The 22,062-nt window shown below is 36.5% G+C and overlaps 1 protein-coding gene across 13 annotated transcripts in view; it reads left to right on the top strand.

Moving 5' to 3' along the window:
• The first annotated feature begins 1,079 nt into the window (after positions 1 to 1,079).
• Positions 1,080 to 22,062, top strand: part of ZNF644 (zinc finger protein 644) — a 116,422-nt gene continuing 95,439 nt past the window's right edge. For 3 of the 13 annotated variants that reach the window (XM_082614916.1, XM_082614920.1, XM_082614913.1), the window contains exon 1: positions 1,118 to 1,202. The gene's annotated coding sequence lies outside the window, so the exon portion shown is untranslated. Of the gene's footprint in view, positions 1,203 to 1,231; positions 1,372 to 1,447; positions 1,673 to 2,539; positions 2,768 to 13,801; positions 13,980 to 15,257; positions 15,748 to 22,062 lie in introns of those variants that run through there. The other 10 variants (XM_082614919.1, XM_082614924.1, XM_082614923.1 and 7 more) reach the window with 9 other exon arrangements.

Below are 22,062 nucleotides of genomic sequence, written 5' to 3'. Positions count from 1 at the left end.
AGAGCTGTGTGACGTTGAGAAGATTACCAAACCTCTCTTTGCCTCATTAGGTTTTAGGTTTTAATGAAATTGAATGAGTTAGAACAATGCTTGGTAAATAGTAAGCACTCAAAAGTGTTAGCTATTATTATTAACTAATTCAGCAAGTATAAATACCTGTCGTTTGGAATCTATGTTTGCTGATAATGATGATGAAGTCACCATCCTATAGTAAAGGGAATGTTTCTCATTCTTGTCAAATACGTGCAATTACAGTGTATTCCTCTGAATGCCAAAGTCATCTTGAGGGTTTGGAAAAGCAGAGTTTTGCGATAGCTGCTAAACTAACTAATGAAAACTTTTTTTTTTTTTTGAGAACCCAGAGATTCAGAACAGCCAAAGAACTTATTAAGGCAGGACTAGTAGATTCCTCAGGAAATTCTGATTCATGTCAGACATGTTAGCAACTTTTATGTTTGCTCAGTTCAAAAGCAATGAGAATAGCTCCTAATCAATGTTTCTCAAAGTGTGGTCTGTGAAACTGTCCTCAGACTCTGAGGTGGATACTTGTTTAAAAAGTTTTCTAGAACTCTCTCGGGACCTACTCATTCTTTGAAGGGTAACCAGCATACCGGGTGCTTCTTATATAACTTTAATTCGGAGACCCACAACACACTCAATAATGCAGGGAGAAAGTATGTTCACAGAATCAAATTGGACCAAACCCAGGGCACCTTTTAGGGTAGGCTTTTCCGTTAACTGAGATGCTACACTTGATGCTCTGCTTGTCCATCAAGCATCTCCCAACAATTGGTCCCCTTAAGATCCAGAAACCTTCTTCTGCCATTACTCTACAGTTGTGACCAGCAATCTCGAGTCCTTTAGCTGTTTTCCTCAACAGTAGGAAGAAAAGGGACTGTGGCCCTCTCGTGATTGTGGAAATCAAATATGGGTCTGTTCCACCTTAAAGGGCCTAGGCTTGCCTAAGTGGGTCTTGCAGAGTTTGGGCACCACCATATTTGGAGCGTGCCTACTTTGGGGCGGGAACCTCCTTGAGAGTGATTAGGTCAGCGCTGGGGGAGGTGACCTTGTTGGGTTTCTGGCACCCGAGAACAGTGGTGCACTGTTTCTGCTGCACCCGTTGGTGTAATTGGCCCAGACGCTCCACCAGCGCGAAGCCGCCTGAGAGCTCCTCGCTGGCCGCCCCCGCGGCCCGCAGCTCGGTAAGAGGCGGGAAAGCAGCGCGCCTGCGCCGTGGGAACCGGGGCCGAAGGCGAAAAGCGGGGAGCGGAGGGGGGCCGTTGGAGCCGAGTAGCGTACAGAGCGGCGTGTGACGCGGGGACGCCGCGCGCTCCCAACGTCGCCCCGGTTTGACGCACACGGCACCAAACTGTGAGTTTCAGGGGTTATTTGGTCGGATTCGCCGGGACCCGTGTGGGTTTCGGGCCTCTGGGTTGTGGCGGCGGCGGGACTGAGGGTGGCGGAGGAACTTGGGGGACCCGGCCTTCGGCGCTTGGGCCCGGGGAGCTACGCCCTAGGCTGGGTCCCAACCATCCAAAAGGACGCATTTTGCCGCACAGGCTAAGATGGCGGCGGCGGCCGAGGAGGCGGAGTTGGTGCTACACAAGGAGCCCGGGACCCGGGTTCGGGGAGGCGGCGGCCGCGGCGGCCGCGGGGGGCGGCGGTGCCTGAGGTGAGCGGCGGCCGCCGCCGCGGGGCGGGACTCGGCGGAGGTGGGGAGGGGGGGACTTTTCCACGGCGGCGTCGGAGGATCCGGTAGCGGACACAAAGGGGCTGAGCTGGGCACTAGACTTGGGGGTTTTGTTTAGTCACATGAAGCTGAGCAGCCAGTGAGCAGTAGGGGGAAGGGGCCGAGATCAGGCGGCTTGGGGAGCCTTGCGGTCGCCATTGCAATGCACTGAGTAACGGGGCGGTCCGAGAGCAGCCACCTACCCCTCTCTTTGGGGCTGCTCTGCCTCGGCCAGAAGCGTAGGCTCTGGCGTTAACTGTACACACCCCTCCCCTAACGTGGGACCAGGACCGCAGAGCCCTCCCCTCCCCCTGTTTTGCAAGATCTTATGCCGATAGGTGCCTGGGAAGTAACAGCAAGAGGTAAATCGCTCAAAGTGTTTGGGTTGCCAGGGGCTTGGTGGGTGTCCAGCTAAAGCTTTTTGCTTCTCCAGGTCTGATTCCCTGGCCTTTGTGTCCCTGGGAGCTTAATCTCTGCCAGAGGAAAGCAGGTGTGCTCCACTCCTCCCGTGAACCTGAAGATGAGTTGTCCCAGACCCTTCTCAGTGATTGGAAACTTAGGTGGTGGAACTAACGGTTTCTTGTTACGAGACTTCCACAGACGACTCTCGTGTTGGGATCCATCCATGGTTTAGCAACATTAGTGGAAAACTTTTCTTGAACTGTTTTAAGTAATATTGACATAAATTTAGTTGTTATAAAACTTTTATGTTTAGACTTCATATTTTGTGTGGTCATTAAGAAGTACTCAACGAGGAGAGAAACACAGTTGAGAGCCTGAATGATGGTCCTGTTTTGTATACAAGTTAATAACTTCAACAGAAATAACCAAAACACCATCATCTATTCTGGCCAGTCCTAACTAATGCCAGGCTTGTTGCATCTGGATGATAGATTAGATTTGCCTTAATAATATATTGCCTCTCTGCAGTAGTTTAGTTACATAGTTTTGGTCCCACAAGAAAAAGAACATTTCAAAAAATAGACAACTCAAATTGCTCAAAGAAAGGAAACCTGCTGTTTGCCTTCAGTCATATGTGTAAGTATCCAGGGAACTAGATGGCAGCAATATTACAGCGATAGGTTTTTGTAAGAAAAAATTATAAAGAAGTTACAGTTTAGTTTAGACATTTTAATAGGTGAAACACGAAGGCTTGACTAGTATTAATGCAGTGATAGGTATATTGCTGTTAAAATCATGATGGTGTAAGCTTTAGAATTTCTAACAGTTTAAACTTACACTGCACTTACATCTACATCATACTTGGTATATATTTGTAATATTTGAAGTACGAAATTTGGAAACAACTAATGTTTTGGCTAGGTCACATTAACAAATTAAATTACTTGATTGAAGGGATGTTTAAGCACATTTATATAACTAGCTTTAGATCTCTGTTCAAATCGAATTCGAACTTTTCAGCATTACTTAAAACTTTGATTTTCCTTGTTTCTTCCCAGATTTATGTTTCCCCCCTTTTAGGTTTTCTCCTTCTAATAGAGAACACTCTTGTATTAACGAATAGGAGATATATTAATATCAGCAAAATTATTATTGAATCATATAGTTTTAGTGTAGAAGGAATCTTAGAGAACAACTAGTATTACTCTCTCTTTTTCAATATATTGAGGGCCAGAGATGATTAAGTTAATGGCGTGATGGAAAATTGTCTCTCAACTTATACCCCATTGGTCTTTTCATTGGTCACATTGGTGGGATAAGGAGGTGACTATATGCAACTAATAATGGTTATAAAACAAAACAAGGTAGTATGCTTGAGAGTACTTGTTATTCAGATACTATTATATTAATGAGAAATCATGTGACAATAAAGCTTTTATTTAACTTGATATGGTAACTTAGTTTTTAAAGTGACTTCCAAAGTGAAATAAAATCAGTTACAACGTACAGACATTTCAGATAATTTCAAAGCAAGGTTGCTTTTGAATTCTGAGGCTTCCAAAACAAGCGACTCAGAGATTTGAAAAACAAAACAAAACAGGTAGCTTGATAAACTTCTTGGAAAGTTTGAAGTAATTGCCATTTCTACTAGTTACGAGATAAGAAATGAGATAGAGGCTTGAAACAGTGATGCTAGTGCATTTCATTTTGTAATAGTGTTTTAGTTGGAAAAATGGACATACCACTTTGCCTACTGTTAAAAACAACTTGTTAAGACTAACTAGTACTACTGCTGAGTAGTAAATCTGTAACATCTGTTAGGAAATTCAACAAGTAGTAAAATCATTTAAGATGGGATCCCACAGTTATCTTTAACTTCTTTAGATATCACGTTTAAAAAAAAAACAGGTAAATTGTCTTTAGGTTTTAAAGTTTTTATGGGTCTTTTAAGGTGCACTTAAATTATTGATTTTTCTAGGAAAGTTGATATATTTCTTAATTTTCAACACTATGTGAGTGGATTTAATTATACTTTGGTTTTGGGATAATTAAGATTACTCCCGGATTCTCTGTATCAATAATTATGAAGTGAGTCTGTCACCTGCAGACCTTAAACTTTTTGCAGGTTTAATTTGTCATTCAAGTTATAAAAGAGGGAGAAGTTTGTTGTAGTTGAATTGAGACTGTATTGGGTAACAGGAGGAGAGAAGAAAAACTCAAGGACAGTTACTTGAAGTGGTGGGGTTACCTGCAATTTAAAAAATTTAAAGAAATTGGTTGTTAGAAAAGATCAGGTTCATCTTTCTCTCACCCCAAATATATTACTAGTGTTTAGGGTTACTTATTTAGACTCTTCTCAGAATGTGATTCTAAAGGAAAGCAGGGGATCTTACTCTTGTGGGAATGCTTTTCTCATGACTGCTTTTTCTGGCATATATTAAGGCAACTATAGCTTGCAACGAATGCAGAAATTGGAATGTTGAATTATCCAGCCCTAATTTTTAAAGAACACTAGTTTTAGCAGTTCTTTTTTAATGTTTAAAAAAATTTTAAATTGATAGTCTGTAAAATAAAACATGAGAATAAAGGATGGATACTATAATATTTTGGATAGATATTCAAATAAGCTCTAATTTTTTTACATTTATCTGTTATTAATCCACCTGGTATAGAGAATGTCTGCTTTGTAGATGGAGAATCTGTAAATATTGAACAGAATTGTGTAGCACTGACTGAAGCAGGTTTAGAAGTTGTGTCTTTTAATTCAGGTTTATTAGGAGGGAATAGCTGCTTTGAATAGTGCAACCCATTTATATCATTGAATTTTGAGAAAACAGAATAATCAAACTGATTCTTGCACTAGCTCACCCTGCTGGTTGGCTAAAGTATTTCTCTTTCCCCTCTTAAAACAAAACAAAACAAAATAAAACACCAAACATAAAGATCACTTGAGACCTAGAAAGTAGAACACCAAGTTCAATTCGTGGTCTTTCTTCAGATAGCTGGAGTCTCCATGAAAAAGGTGTATTCTTCTCTCTAGGGCCTCAGTTGCTGTACTTAATTTAATTTTTTCTTAGATCTGCTGAAGCTGAACTGTGAAGTTACTATCCTCTCTGAATTTACTGGGAACTCTTATGTGATTAGGAGGGGTTAGTATATTTTTGTTCCTTTAAATTCAAGATAAAAGATCCTTTGACTACTGAGAGATGTTAGCAGTCCTGTGAGATAAACTTTCCAGGAGGAGAAAAGTCGAGGATTTCAAGAGGAGAAAGAGGAGAAAAATGCTAGGGTAGCAGCAACAGCAGTGCATACGTCTCTTGGATGAGGGAAAGCGAGACTGTATTAAGATTAGCGTTTCTAAGAGATTTCCCTCGTACTCTCCCTCTACTAACGTTTGCCCTAACTCTTCTGTCTGTAAGCTGTAGCCTTCCCGTTTCATTTGGGATTCTTGGAACTGTGATTTTGTAGGTAGCTTTGTTTAAAGTATGGATGAGTGATTTGTTCCTTGAAATATGATTCTGTTAGTCTAAACTGTGATAGAAGTGAAGTTGGTTAGAGTGATAAACACAGTGTTTTAGGTATTAAGCTTTTTAGTATGTATATCATTCATTGAAATTGAAAATACAGCTTTATTTTGTTTAATTGAAATACAGTTGATGTACAATATTATTTTAGTTTCAGGTGTACAACTTAGTGATCAACATTTAAATACAAATGGAATGATCACCAGGATAAGTCTAGTAACCATCAGACCCCATACAAAGTTATTATAATATTATTGACCATATTTCTTACGCTGTATATTATATTACCTCCCCATGACTTACTTATTTTAAAATTGGAAGTCTGTACCTCTTAATTCCCTTCACCTATTTTGCCCATGCCGCTCCCCATTCTGGCAGCCACCCCGTTTGTTCTCTGTATCTGTGGGGAAATACAGCTTTTAAAAGACTTTGTACAAAGTCAGGAAACTAAATATGTTGTGAGTCAAAAGGATAATTCCAAATTAAAAAGCACCTAATAAAGTGTTGGGGTTAAAGTACAGTTTACAAACCATATTTACCTGTATTATATCAGTTATTTATCTAATATTTATGAAAGATGAACATTTTTATCCTTTCTTCCAGAGTATTTATCCTTTTACTTGAAAGCATAATATCTTTTCATCAGTTTCTTGAGGAAGATGTCAAACATAACTAGTATTTTCAAAACACCAATTACTGGGGAGGGGGATGGTTCCTAATTATTGTTGAATAGTTTGTGCAGGATGGGAGGATAAGGTTTAAAAAGTGTAAGCCTTGAAGTAAAACTGGTGGGGTTAAGATCTAGCTGTGTGAGCACTAGGCAAGTAGATTTAACAATAAGAAATCTTCATAGAGGTTTAGGTTTATATTACATAATTCATGTAGTAAAGTCCTTAGCTTTCTGATATGTAATGAATGCTGAGTAAATGTTAGCTGTTAGAATAATAGTTATTATCATCATTGTTTAATTGTGTTTCCTACGGTAACGTGAAATTTTCACCTGTGAGTGATCTGAAGTTGTATGCTTTTTCTAATGTTCCATTTTGAGGCCCATATCTACAAAGGAAGTAAGAGACAGTCATCAAAGTGTGGCATCTCCAGTTCTAGCAGCTAAAGCTATAACCAGGGTCAATATTTCGGGAACACATTCTCTTTTATGGCTGTCAGCTAATGATGATGATGATGATAATGCATTTGGGAGTGAGTGCATTTGAGTGAAGGGCTTTCCCAACCAGTGGGTTGGTTTGCTTTGTTACAACATCCTCAATTTCTTCACTCCCCTTTAAATTTTTGACCATGAGGATGGTGGTGACCATTAGTAGAGAGAAGCGGGTGAGTGGCTATGTGTATTTGTATATAAAGTACACAGAAACCCCAGATGAGAGTGAGGAGTGGCTTCAGCAGAAGCTAGATTGAGGAGAAGAATGTTATCTTTTCATTACTTAGTGTGAGTCAGGGGAATTTCCTCAAACAGCATTTCCTTTTGCTGTTTTCCTCTCTACACTTCTCTTTGTTTTGTATATATCTGTGCTGGTATAGTCTTAAAGTTATTTCCCACTTTAAGTTTTTCTTGTACCACCTACCTTCTCCACCACAAACACAAATTTTAAACTTTAAAAGAAACTGTAAAAGGCAGTTAGTAAAAGTACTTTTAAGTTCACATAGGAGGGGGTGTGAGTATGAAATATTAGAAGTTTAATATTTGTTGAAAAAATATTTTCAGTGGTTTGGAAAAGGAAGTGGGGGGAAGTCACTGATAATCTTGTCACCATTATATAATCATTAGTATTAAAGGAAAGGGAGATGAGACTGACATTAATTAAGCATCTACTATGTATTCCTTATAATTATGCTGTGATATATATATATATTCCCATTTCATATGCAGGAAAACAAACTCAGACTTGGGTCACGTAGACAGTAAATAGTAGAGCAGCCAAGTTTCAACCTAGGCATATCTTGATTCTACAGATGAGACCTTTCTGTTCTGCCTTCCTAGCCTTTCTTTCTGTATATCTACATTTTTACCTTATACAGTTGTAAGTTTTGTCTCCTCCTTATGAAACGTAACATTATAGAAGTGTTTTTCTGCATACCCTTATTTCAAGTGGTGTCTTATTGCCCACATTGTTTATTCATACCACCATATAAAGGTTCTTTGTCTTGGCTGCTGGACATTGATACAGTGATATTGGTCAAAATAGAAGCTGCTTATTTCTTTACTCAGTGACTAAGTTGAAAAATAATTAGAAAAAATACTCTAATATTTTAGAGTATTAAAATACTCATATTTTAATAATAAAAGTATTAATTAGAACTAATACTCTCTGGGATTAGAAATTCTACGAGTTTAATACTACTATCTATCCTTTCTGGTGAGACATTTAACTCAAAATGGATATATGTAAAATGTAGGTGACATTTTCAGTTTATAGCCATATGAAGACAACTTTTAAAATATTTTTACGCTTTGAAATGTCTTAAGCTTCCTTGTTAAAAATCTTTAAAGTTGATATTAAATAGGTACTTAAATCAACTGTCTAGTTATTATTAATAATTCTTAATGTAATCTTTAATATATAAAAAGAGAAAAGCTTAATATTGAATTTCTTACACTCGTATTGGGCGGAGGCCATATATTAAAAGATAATTTGTGGGACATTTATAAATCGATTATATAGGTCAGCACTGCCGAGTAGAAATATGTTGAGCCACAGTGTGATTTAAATATTTTCATAGCCACATTAAACAATAAAAAGAAATAAGTAAAATTAATATTAAATTCATTTTATTTAACCTGGTATATCCAAAATATTATCATTTCAGCATGTACACATTGAGATACTTGCCATTCATTTTTTTCACACCAAGTCTTCAAAATCCAGTGTGTGTTACATACTTAAAGCATAACTCAGTTCAGACTAGCCAGACTTCAAGTGCTCATTAATCACGGATTGGACAGTGCAGATATAGACAGTAAGTTCTATACAAGTATGGAGAAAGGATAAAGTAGAAATTGAACTGAGTCTTAAAGGATAGTTGAGAAAAGAGTATGCTGGGGAAGAACATTCCCAGAAAGAAGTGATGGGAATTAAAATAGGAGACATTATTAGAAACCAGATAATAGAGTGGCTTGAATCCAGCTTAGGGAATTTGGTTTCTACGTGTGTGTGTGTGTGTGTGTGTGTGTGTGTGTGTGTCTGTGTGTCTGTGTCTGTGTGTGTGTGTTGGAGAGATGCTGGAGGGTGCCTAATCCATGTCTTGCACATGAGCACCTGATGAATATTGAATTAACATTTAAGTGAATTAATATGAGGCAGAATAAGAAAAATGCTGGCAGAATATTAACAAAGCCTTGTGGGTCTTATAAGGGGAAAGAGTTGCGTTTAGGGAATATTGGTGTTCTGTGATTAGAAATATGGAGAATGATGAAAAAGGATGAGAATTGAGAAAAGCTTTTTAGATTTTACCATTATTGGTGACTTGTTTTTAAATGTTTTATTTATATATAATTTACATATATTGAAGTGCACAACGTTTATATGAGTACAACTCAGTAAAATGCCACAAATAAATATACCCAGGTAACTTCAACCCAGAGCAAGATACGTAACATTTTCTTCACTGAAAAAGGTGCCTTGTGCCCCTTCTTATTAATTCTTTCTCAAAGAAGTAAGCATATTCTGATCTCCATCATCTTAAATAGGTTTGGCTTATTTTTGAACTTGCTTATGGCATATTTGCCCTTTCCAAGGGTAGTGAGAGTTGACGCCTGAATCTGTCTCTTTCTTTTCTATCATTGGCATTGTTGGATGAATTTGGAGGTAAATCAGATGATAAGTAGTTGGTACTGTGGCCCTGCTGTTTTTTTCCAGTGTGATATATACCAACATCAGAGAGATATTTCTTAGTTTTCATTAATAGTAACTTTTTAGAGGTTAGTTTTAATGACCAGAAAATTTGTTTAGAATGCAGGGGTTTGAATTGCTTCCGTAGATACCATAGTTGTCTGGCTTGCTTTCATTACAGTATTCTCTAGGCATATAGCCAAGAAGTAGGTAGAAGAGATCTTGGATTGCCTCCTTATATAGCTGCTTTTTGGAAACTCTTTATTAGTAGCTTCTAGGCATTATGTAAGTTAGCTTTCAGGCATTTCAGATTACTTAATAAGGTATTTGAGTATTTCTGATTGTGATTGTAGGGGGAGGAATAAATTGGTGCACTTTTGTTTACAGGTAAGTATCCACTCTCAACCAGAAAGATTTTGCCATTTATGTGTAAAGAATGAGAATGCTACCGTAAGGACAGTTGCACAAAAGTTTGAATGGTTAAAATCCATGAAGGACACTTTGTAAATGGATCTGCAATGGAGTTATTGATCATGATTTTTTTCTTGTAGTGCTTGAGTCATTTTTTTCCAAATGGGATTAATGGTTACAGCATTGTTTTTCATAAATATTGAGCCTTATTGTAGTGTAACAATTGGTGCTTTTGGGAGAAAGATTTTTTTCTGAAATATGTATCACTTATAATAAAGTTGTTAAAAGTACATAACAATGAAAATATGTATCATCACATTCCAGTATGCCAAGTTTTGAGGAATATGTTTTGTAAATTGTGCAGAAGTGGACATAAAAATATCTTTCTAATTAATGTTTGAATTGTGAATGTTTTTGAGCTTATGAATGAAAGTATTTATATGAAGTTTTGTTTTTTGGAATTTGTACCAAGTTTGCTTAATATACTCTTGCTCCAAAAATTTTAATTGTTGTCTTGAAGAAATAAAACCTCATCTGTGAACTTTTATTATGTAGGTTTTGTATTTGTGAAGTATAGAAGGCCAAAGTAAAATTGATTAGATTAGACATTGAAAAAGCTTGTTTATTATCTATAAAATATTAAGATTTTATATAATAGCTTTTTTGGGCTAGAGTTAGAATATTACAAACAAAACAATTAGCATGTTATTATAGCTTTAAGACCTGACTTCTGTGTGTAGAAAAAAAAATATTTAAGAGTATGTTCTATGTTTTTGTGTTGTTTTGAAAAAATGAATGTTATATTTGAATTTGGGTTTGGGAGATTTAATTTTTTTGTATTCAGAAAAACCTTGTTTCCGTGGTTGTATTTCTCCCAACCTTCACTTGTTTTAACTGGGTTAATTATTATACACAATTCATTTAGTACCACACTAGGGTAAGACTGCAGATACATAGAGCAAATGATGTGGTTCCTGCTCCAAAGTGGTCATTATCTAAGATACAACTTAAAGAGTGCTTAATAATGAAATATTTGAATTACTGGACTGACACAAAATCATGCGAACAGTATACAGTAAGACGAAAAGATTCTTGGGAAAAATACTTTTTCATCTAGATTTTGAAGAAGTGTTATGATGTAAAGATTAGTGGAGAGGGTAGGGAGTATCAGCTAGGGGGAGGGTATGTTAAAAAGCACAGAGATGGATCTTGTGGAATACAAGCATTTTCCTTGTTTGAAGTAGCATCTGTTTTAAATGAATGTAATGAAAAATAAAGCTTATAAGGTTGTGGCCTGAGCTGGAGGAATCTAAAAAAGTTTGGATTAGAAATAAGTAATTCTACTAAAGGCCATTGAACAGAAATACATGAAGGAAAATGAGAAAGATCAGCAGCCAGATATAACATGATTAGAGAAGTGATTGAAGTGAGTAAGGTCAGTTAGAGGTTATCATCTTGGTGAATGGTGGGGAGGGTATATTAGGAATAAGAACGGGTAGTTTTAAAATAAAACTGGCGGAAAATGTGGCTCCTAAGTTTGTAGTGCAAAATTAAAATAAGAATGGAACCATTTTATTATCTCTGGTATTGAAAATAAACTTACTTGGAGACACAGTTTGCAAGTAAGCTATTAATACCGATTGAGGTATTATTGTACATTTGCCTTATCCTATAAAAAAACTTAAGAGCTTTTTAAAAAACCTTTGATTTCAAAACTAAGTAAAACCCAAGAAAGTTATGCTATAGTGGTATTTTCTGAATTGCTCGTACTTTCAACTAAAAAACTATTTGAGATGAATAGTAAGAAGAGCTTGTAATTGTATTGCTGTGTTTGGAGTTATAATAGTACATTTAAGCCATGGTTTAAGAGATATTCTAATTGGTATGGGAGTTGGTATGAAAACAAAAGATAACAAAAATTAATACCTGGACTACCAGTGTTTAAATTTTTAAAAAATAGGTATTGTTTTAAAAACTGGGGACAGTTGAGAACACACTGCTTTTATGAGAGGGATCCCTAAAATGTAGTTCCCTCTGGGATATTTAAGATGTAATATGTTTGTCTTTACTGGAGTTTTTAAGAGTTCTTAAATTGAATGTATACTGTTGTCTTACAATGAATACCATTATTCTTAAAATGGAATTAGAAAATATGAAAAAATTATAAAAGTAATATAATTTTAAAAGTTTTTTTCTGCCTTTTCTGCCTTTTTTAGAGTTAGTAAATAGAACAGAGTTTAGGAGTTAATAGAGTCTTGGAGTTTTAAGACAGTATGTTAGTCTTATAACAAGTTTATATTTTAACCACTCTCACAGTTAGTATAGACTTAACTTTGGTTAGTAAAGAAGTTAGTGCCGTTTCTGGCACCATGGTAAAATAGGGAGGTACATTTGACTCCATCCAAGTTACCTGTGGAGGCAAATCAGCTAAAGGAAAAGAGAATAGGTTGTCCCCTACCATCGGTGGGAAAAAGATTTCATCCACTTCTCTGAAATTTGGGGTTTCTATGTAGATAGAGTGGGTGAGAATAGATGACAGCAGAACAATCTACTGTTCCTCGATTATTGGATGAACTGGTGGTTTGGGAATAGGAAGCTTGCTTGAAAGCCCTGCCCTAACCTCTTTTTTAAATAGTTCCCTATTTATACTTTTTTATGGCTGCAAACTTACTGGAAATAGACCTATCCTCACCTGTGTTCGCTGCCGTGGGTCTCTGCACGCTGAAAAGCCATGAAAAATCACTGCATAAATAAGGAGAGGCAGCAGTTTAAACGGGTTGGAAACTAGGAAACCAAACTGACTATTCCATGTATATTGATCCAACTGAAACAGCTCATACAGTAAAGGAGGAGATAGAGGTAACCATCAGTGGCTGTGATGGAAACAAAAGTCTTATGCAATGAAACTGAATGTCTTACTGGTGGCATTGCCATTAACAGTGATACAAATGTCTTCCTAAGTAGGTGTCCTTTGGTGTGACGTTGCTCACCTAGTCGTCTCCTGGTTTATCTCATTTTCCAAGCCTTATTCACCAACTTTCCTGTCAAATTTGATTACCCAGTACCCTTCTAACAGCTTTTTCTTAAATTAATTGGAATTGATTTCTTTCCCACTCTCCTCCCCTTTACAAATTGAATTAAAAATTCTTGATATGTGGTTTTATAAAAGTTTTATCTAAAAATAACAAATGTTTGAAATAAAGAAATGGCAAAAATGATACTAAAACTTGCAAGTTTCATTCATATCAAGCAAAGGCTAAAACTTTTCTAGGCCAAAACCTTTGAGAAAAAGGAATTTTTTAATTAATAAAAAATTAGGGCCACGAAGCAATATTAGGCTTGAGCTTTTGTGTGATGAACTCAGAGCACTGAAACATATGAAGTAGAGTTTCTTTAGAGAAATTGGTAACATCAGTCTTTTCAGGAGACTTTAACTCTCAGATTTTAATAGATCAAGTAAACAAAAAGGCTATAAAGATTTGAATAACAATATGCTTTATTTAATAGGTGTATGTCAAACTTCGTTCCCAATAAAGAAATACACATTTTTTCCAATGTATGTGAATTAAAAAATTTTTTTAAATGTCTTGGGCTTGAGAATTTGAAATTTTAATAAGAGAAATTATATAGGTCAATATTTTTTGACTACAGTATAGAAAAGCTAGATATTAAAGCCAAAATGATTGTAACTACTTGGACGATTAAAACTCTGTATCCTACTGGAACTTGAGCCTAAATTTCATACTATTTCAAAAGGAACAACAGTGAAGACATGACACATCAAAACTGATGAGATGAATATCTTTTTAAACATGGTGGATTAAATAACCATTTACTTTGATATCAAACCCCTACTAGAATTATAGTAATTTTTTTTTAAATCATAGGCTGTCAAGGACAAAGAAAACTGGAAATTTGATCACAGAAGTAAAACTTTGGAAGCTGGAAAGCAACAACTTCGTAGCTCTAAGAAAACTCAACTTTCTACTTTCAGTGGGAAGGCCTAGAATGGTCTACAATTATGCTGTTGAACCCTGGGGTACTTCAGGAATTTAGTGGCTGCAGGTACCTTGAAAGAATTGTCTAAGAGTTAATAACAAGTTAACAACACTCACGGTGCCAAGAAACTTTATCCAAGTTTCTTTTCTGATACTCAAAGGGAAAATCTCTGTTCTTGAACAGTAGGCAAGCTCACGTTAAGGGTGTCTGTCATACTCAAAAACAGAGAATTGAGTAGAAATTTACATGTTGAACTGGGAATCATCCACAGTCTCTTTTCTCCTCCTAGTTCTGAGAATACTAGGTATCAGGCTTCTACCCCCAGATGTGAGATTGGAAGATTCATCCTGCTGTAGCAAACTGATTATCAGGAAAAAAGACCAACAGATAATAATAGATAAGGATCCACTAGGGAAATCATCAGGCTGATCATCTCACACTGACACCTACCCATTAACATAGTACTTCAAGGCAACTTTTTAAAAAAAGATTCTTTTCCATTATAGTTTATCACAGATACTGGATATAGTTCCCCATGCTACGCAGTAAGACCCTGTTGTTTATCCATTCCATACATAGCAGCCTGCCTCTGCCAATCCCAAACTCCCAGTCTATCCCTCCCCTGCCCCCAGCTGCAACCCATAAGTTTGTTTTCTGTGTTTATGGGACTGTTTCTATTTTGTAAATAAGTTCATTTGTATCATATTTTAGATTCTCCCCATATAAGTGATGTCATATGGTATTTGTCCTTCTCTGACTTACTTCACTTAGTATGATAATCTCTAGGTTCATCAACTAGACAACTTTTAGGTGTTTCATTTTAAAATATGAGGTTAAGGATCATTAAACATTTTAGGATAACCACAATAAGAAAGAGAAGAAGGAAACAGAAACTTTCTATTAAGTTTTAAAACTTTCTATTTAAGTTTTAAAAGAAAACTTTAAAAAGTTACTGATATCTTTGCAAGTAAAGGGATAATTGTATCTTTGAAATAAGAAAGGATGCTATAAAAAAGCAGTCCTCAGAAAAAAAAAGACAAGCTCTTTCTTAGACATTTAGAATATGGAATACTTAATAGAAGAGTTAGAAATTTAGGATGTTAAATTTCTGGTTGAAGGTTAGAAGATAAAATTGAGAATGTCTTCCACAAAGTAAGACAAAAGAGATGTAAAGTAGGAGAAGATAAAATTAGAGGATCACTCTTGGCAAGTTCAACATGTGAAAAATCAGAATTACAGAATGGGAGGAAATGGATGGAAGCAATTATTTTAAAATAATTGAACAAAAATCTCGAGTTTCCACATGAAAAGGACTCGTAGCATGCACAGCATGGTGACTGGAAAAAAAAAAAGAACCATATAAATGTACATCATGATGGAATTACAGACACCAGAAATAAAGGGAAGATCCTAAAAGCTTTTGGTTATGGAGCATATAAAAGATTAGGAATCAGTAACATTGGATTATTATTAATATTAATAATATTAATATTATTTCAATCAGTAATGAAATAATGCCTCAGAATCCTGAAGGAAAGTTATTTCCAAACTACTAATTCTGTACCTTCCCAAGCTGTCAAATGTGGGAGTAGGCTAAAAATATGAAACATGAGGTTGTTAGAATATTTACTTCAAATATACTGTATCTCAGGAAGTTACTAGAGTACATGGGCTCTATCAGAATGATTGGATAAATCAAAAAAAAAGGAGGGATCCAGGAAACAGGATTTAGTACAGGAGAAAATGATGATTGTTCAGGGAGATGCAAGGAATGTGGCTGTGCAGCACGTCTGAAGAATAATCAGTTCCTGAGGAGGACAAAGGGATCTAGATGGTATGTCTTCTGAAAATACACACACAAGATATAGAAAGGATTTTTGTGACTTTATTCATAAGGGATATTTATCTGTAGTTTTATTTTCGTGTGTTTGAGAAGGATTGGTGTCAATTCTTTAAACGTTTGGTTTAAGAGAAGCCATCTGGTCCTGGCTTTCCTCGTGGGGAGTTTTTTCATTACTTACTCAATCTCTTGTTATCTATTCAAGATTTCCTGTGTCTTTTTTTTTTTTTTTTTTTTTGCCGTACGCGGGCCTCTCACCGTCGTGGCCTCTCCCGTTGCGGAGCACAGGCTCCAGACGCGCAGGCTCAGCGGCCATGGCTCACGGGCCCAACCGCTCCGCGGCATGTGAGATCTTCCTGGACCGGGGCACGAACCCGTGTCCCCTGCATCAGCAGCCGGGCTCTCAACCACTGCGCCACCAGGGAAGCCCTCCTGTGTCTTCTTGAATCAGTTCTGGTAGTTTGGTTTTTTTCCTAGGAGTTTGTCCATTTCTTCTAGGTTTCTTAATTCGTTGCCATTCAGTTGTATGCTTCCCTTATAATTTTTTATTTCCTATTATAAAGGAAGCATTAAAACCTTTTTCATTCATGATTGTAATACACCTTGAGATATTTTAGGTTTGGTTTCAGACCACCACAATAAAGTGAGTCACATGAACTTTTTGCTTTCCCAGTGCATATAAAAGTTATGTTTACACTATTCTGAAGTCCATTAAGTGTGCAACATTATGTCTTAAAAACAGTGTCCATACTTTAGTTAAAAAAAACTCCATTATTAAAAAATGCTGACCATCATCTGAGCCTTCATCAAGTTGTAATCTTTTTGCTGGTGGAGGGTCTTGCCTCAGTGTTGACGACTGCTGACTGATCAGGGTGGTGGATGCTGAAGGTTGGAGTGACTGTGACAACTCTTAAAATAAGACAGTGGTGAAGCTTGCCACATCGATTTACTCTCCCTCTCACTTGAACACTTAGAGGCCACTGTAGGGTTATTAATTGGCCTAATTTCAATATTGTTGTGTCTTAGGGAATAGGGAGACCTGAGAAGAGGGAGAGAGGTGGGAGAACAATCAGTCAGTGGAACTGTCAGAACACACAATATTTATTAAGTTCACCATCTTATGTGAGCATGGTTTGTGGTGCCCCCAAACAGTTACAATAGTAACATCAAAGATGACTGATCACTGATCACCATAACAAATGTAATAATGATGAAAAAGTTTGAAATGTTGTAAGAATTACCAAAATGTGACACACAGACACGAAGTGAGTAAATACTATTAAAAAAATGGTGCTGATAGACTTGCTTGATGCAGGGTCACACAAACCTTCAGTTTGTTAAAACACAGTAACTGCAAAGCTCAATAAAACAAGGTGTGCTTGTAATTTGTCTTTTTTTTTTGGTCAGTACCTAGCTGAAGGTTTGTCAATTTTGTTGATATTTTCAAAGAACCAATTTTTGGTTTCATTGATTTTTCTTTATTTTAAAAAAAATTTCTGTTTCGTTTCTGCTGTAGTCTTTATTATTTCTTTCCTTCTGTCTGCTTTGGGTTTAATTTGCTCTTTTTCTGCTTCCTTAGGCTGGATGGTTAGGTTATTGATTTGATATCTTTTTTTTTGCGGTACGCAGGCCTCTCACTGTTGTGGCCTCTCCCGTTGCGGAGCACAGGCTCCGGACGCGCAGGCTCAGCAGCCATGGCTCACGGGCCCAGCCGCTCCGCGGCATGTGGGATCTTTCTGGACCGGGGCACGAACCCGTGTCCCCTGCATTGGCAGGCAGACTCTCAACCACTGCGCCACAAGGGAAGCCCTGATATCTTTTAAAGTAGGCATATATAGCTATAAATTTCCCTTTAAACACTGCTTCCACTTCATCCCACCAGTTTTAGTGTGTTGTGTTTTTGTTTTCATCTCAACATATTTTATAATTTCTCATGTGATTTCTTCTTTGATCTAATGAATATTTAGGAGTTTGTTGCTTAATTTCCACATATTTGTTACTTTTCCAAATTTTCTTCTGTTATGAATGTCGAGTTTCATTCCATTATGGTTGGAGAACATACTTCATATGATTTGATTTCTTTTAAATGTGTTGAGACTTGTTTTATGGCTTAACGTATGGTCTATATTGGAGAATGTTCCATGTGCACTTGAGAAGAAAGTGTGTTCTGCTCTCCTTGAGTATTCTGTAGCTATCTGTTAGGTCTAGTTAGTTTATAGTGTTCAAGTCTTTTATTTTCTTGTTGGTCTTCTGTCTGGTTCTATCCGTTATTGAAAGTGAGGCATATAAGTCTCCAACTATTTTTGTTTTTGTCTGTTGTCTGTTTCTCCTTTCAATTCTATAAGTTTCTGCTTCATATATTTTGAGGTCTTGTTGTTAGGGATATATATGTTTATAGTTCATCCATAATTTTTAATGAATTGACCCTTTTATTATAAAATGTCCTTCTTTGTTTCTAGTAATGATTTTTTTCTTAATGTCTTATATCTGATAAGAATATAGCCACTCTAGCTGTCTTTTGGTTATTGTTTGCATTGTACATCTTTTTCTATCCTTTCACTTTAAATTTACTTGAATCTAAAGTGTCTTTGAATATGAAGTATGTCTCTTGTAAGCAGCATATAGTTGGATTGTGTTCTTTTACCCATTCTGCCAAATCTCTGCTTTTTGACTGGAATGCCCAATTAATTTGCATTTAATGTAATTACTGATAAGGTAGATTTTATGTCTTCCCTTTTGCTATTTGTTTCCTATATGTCTTAAGATTTTTTCTGTTGTTGTTCCTTTATTCCTCTATTATTGTCTTCCTTTGTGCTATTATTGTCATACAGATTGTCTTTCTATGTCTTTTAAATCCAATAGGAGAAAAAAAGAGTCACAAATTTTTAAATTACGGTGTCTTTTATGTTTACTTATCAGGTTACCTTTACATGCCCTTTAATTCTTCAGGCATACTCAAGTTACTGACTACTGTCCTTTGATTTCAACCTGAAGGACACCCTTTATTATTTCTTGTACAGCAGGTCTGCTAGCAGCCAGTTGTCTCATTTTTTGTTTATCTGTTGAATGTCTTAATTTCTCTTTCATTTTGGGAAAGTAGTTACCGAATTATTGGTTGACAGTCTTATTTTTTTCAGTACTTTGAATATGTCTTCCCATTGTCTTCTGGCTTTCATGGTCTCTGACATGAAATTAGCTGTTAATTTTATTGAGGATTTCTATATGACAAGTTGCTTGTTCAGGATTCTCTCCTTGTTTTTTGAGAGATTGATTATGAAGTATCTAGGTGTGAATCTCTTTGAGTTTGTCCTACTTGTGATTCCTTGAGCTTTTGGGGTATTAAGATTAATGTTTTTCATTAAATATGGAGTAATTTCAGCTATTATTTATTCAGATATTACTTCTTCCCCTCTTTCTCCTCTCTTCTGGGACTCCCATTCTGTATTGGTGTTCTTAATTATGTCCTTCAGGAATATTAGGCGCACTGTTTTGTTTTTTCCTTTACTTTCTGTTCCTCAGAGTGGATAATCTCAATTGATGTATCTTCATATTCACTGATTCTTTCTTCTGTCTGCTCAAATCTGCTACTAAAACCTTGTAGTGAATTTTTCATTTTCATTCTTGTACTTTTCAGCTTCAGAATTTCAATTTTGTCCTTCTTCATGATTTCTATCTCTTTTTTTTAACCAATTTCAAGAACTATACACATTTTATTTTCTACAGACCTGAATTTGACTTTTTAAAGTTAAATTTACACACATTTACATGCACAAACTCTATCTGTATATTTTTAACAAATGTATATACATTTATATCCTACATCCCTATAAAGATGCAGAATTTTTCTATCACCTCAAAAATCTTCTTGTGTTGATATTTTCTGCTTGTGAGACATCCATACTTTCCTTTAGTTCTTTTGACATGGATTTCCTTTAGGTCTTAGAACATATTAAAGCTGATTTATAACTTTGTTCACTAAGTCCAATGTCTGAGTTTCTTCAGAGACAGTTTCTTTTGACTGCCTTTTTTTCTTTTAATGTGTGTATGAGCCATACTTTTTTTTTTATTGTCTTGTCATTTTTTTTGTTGACAACAAACTGCATTTTAAATAGTGTGGCAGCTCTGATGATTAGATATTCTCGCCTCCCCAGCATTTGTTGTTGTTACTGTTTGTTGTTGTTAGTTTGTTTAGTGATTTTTCAGAACTAATTCTGTAAAATATGTATTCTTTGCTATGTGTGGCCACTGAAGTCTCTCTACTCAGTTAGCTTAGTGGTCAGCCAATAATTGGACAGTGATTTCCTTAAACGCCTGGGACCAGTAAGTCTCCCAGTATTTGTTGAGAGGCTCTGTGTGTGTGTATGTGTGCTGGGGCACACCTTCAGCACTCAGCCAGTAAATTTGTAACTTTGCCTTACCCTTTGTTTCCTGTTTGTGCAGAACTTCCAGGTTAGCCAGAGGTGAGCACTTAGCGCCTTCTCAGGCCTTTCCTGAGCATATGTACAACCTAGAGCATGTGTGCAGCTCTGGGCACACATTTGACCATCTAGATTCTCAGGAATATATTGGAACTTTTCTAAGCCCCAATTTTTCTTTTTAAGCTTTTTGGTTAGTCTATTGTTGGTCTTATCTGTTACCCACTGCCTCAGTCAGCTGTAACATGATACAATTTTTTCCAGTCGTTTTTGACAAATGCCCTTGGGGAAAGGCTTTTTTTGCACTGAGTGCCCTCTTAGGTCAAATTTAAGATAGCTTTGGGAGTGGTGTCTTCTAGGAAACCATCAGATATGTCAAATAATGACAGTCCTCTGAGAATGCAGTAGTGAAGGAGCTCTCACCCTCTTCTGCCCCCCTCAGGTAACTGCCAGGCTGCTGGTTTTCACCAGGCCTGTGGACTGCTGGCTTTCAAGTCTACTGTGGCACTAGGGTGGGAGGATGGGAATAGGGCAAAATAAATGCCACAAAGTTTGCTGGTCTCATCAAGATTCAGCCATCTTTCTTGAATAAACTCTCCCCAGATTGCTGCAAGTCTTTGGTTAATTTCTAGATTTTGGAAAATGTTGACTCTGTTTTTGTCAGTGTTCTTGTTGGTTTTATGGAGACGATTTTTGAATCTCCTTATTTTGGTATTTTTGCTGGTGTCTTACCATTGAGTTTTCAAAATTCTTTTATATATATAATTTTATTTTAACACACTAGTCATTTTTAAAAAAATATTTATTTATTTTTGGCTGCGTCAGGTCTTAGTTGCGGTATGCGGGATCTTTGTTGCAGCATGTGGGATCCTCTGCTGCAGCATGTGGGCTCCTTGTTGCGGTGTGCGGGCTTCTCTCCATTTGTGGCACACAGGCTCAGTAGTTGTGGCACGCAGCCTCTCTAGTTGTGGCCCACATGCTCAGTAGTTGCGACGCGCAGGCTTAGTTGCCCTGCGGCATGTGGGATCTTAGTTCCCCAACCACGGGTCAAACCCATGTCCCCTTCATTGGAAAGGCGGGTTCTTAACCACTGGACCACCAGGGAAGTCCCCAAAGTTCTTTCATATTTTAGTTATGAGTCTTTTGTCAGGCATGTAGTTTGCACACATTTTCTCCAAATTTGTCCCTTGCTTTTTAATCCTCTTCACAGGATCTCTCATAGAGTAGAAAATTTTCATTTTGATCAAGTCTGGTTTATCACATTTTTTCTTCTAAGGAACATGCATTTGTTATTTCTAAGAACACTTTTCTGTCTTTAGAGCTTGATGATTTTTTTCTATCTTCTACAAGATTAATAATATTACATTTTTCATGTATACCTATAATCCACTTTGAATTAACATTGGTATAGAATGTCAGATTTAAGTCGGTGTTTTGTTTTGTTTTTTCTCTCCACATACATCCAGTTGCTCTAGCATAGTTTGTTGAAAATACTTTTTTTCTCCATTGAATTGCTTTTGCACTTTTGTCAAAAAATCCATTAGCCATCTTCCTGTAGGGCTATGGAATAATTTGGGGAGGTTACAGAGGGATATAAGAGGATAAGTCGTTTTCTTACACTGGAAATAATCAGATGCAAAATGAAAAATCAAGATATAACTGTATTGTTTAGAAATTGGTGGGGGAGGACTTCACTGCTGTTTTTCATAACATGCTTTATTTGATTTTTAAAATATATATCTGTATAGCTTTGATTAAAATAAAAACAAAATACTGTAGGATAATGCTAGTGCCTTATTTACAGAAAAATTCAAAGCCTTAAATGTCTGTGTTTTTAGTTTTGAGACATTTTTTACTGTGGAAAAAATGCTCAGAATAATGCATGGAAAAAATG

This window comes from Mesoplodon mirus (genome assembly GCF_964341445.2).
Source record: "Mesoplodon mirus genome assembly, chromosome: 3".
Classification (NCBI taxonomy): Eukaryota; Metazoa; Chordata; class Mammalia; order Artiodactyla; family Ziphiidae; genus Mesoplodon; species Mesoplodon mirus.
This window is presented reverse-complemented; position numbering and strand designations above follow the sequence as displayed.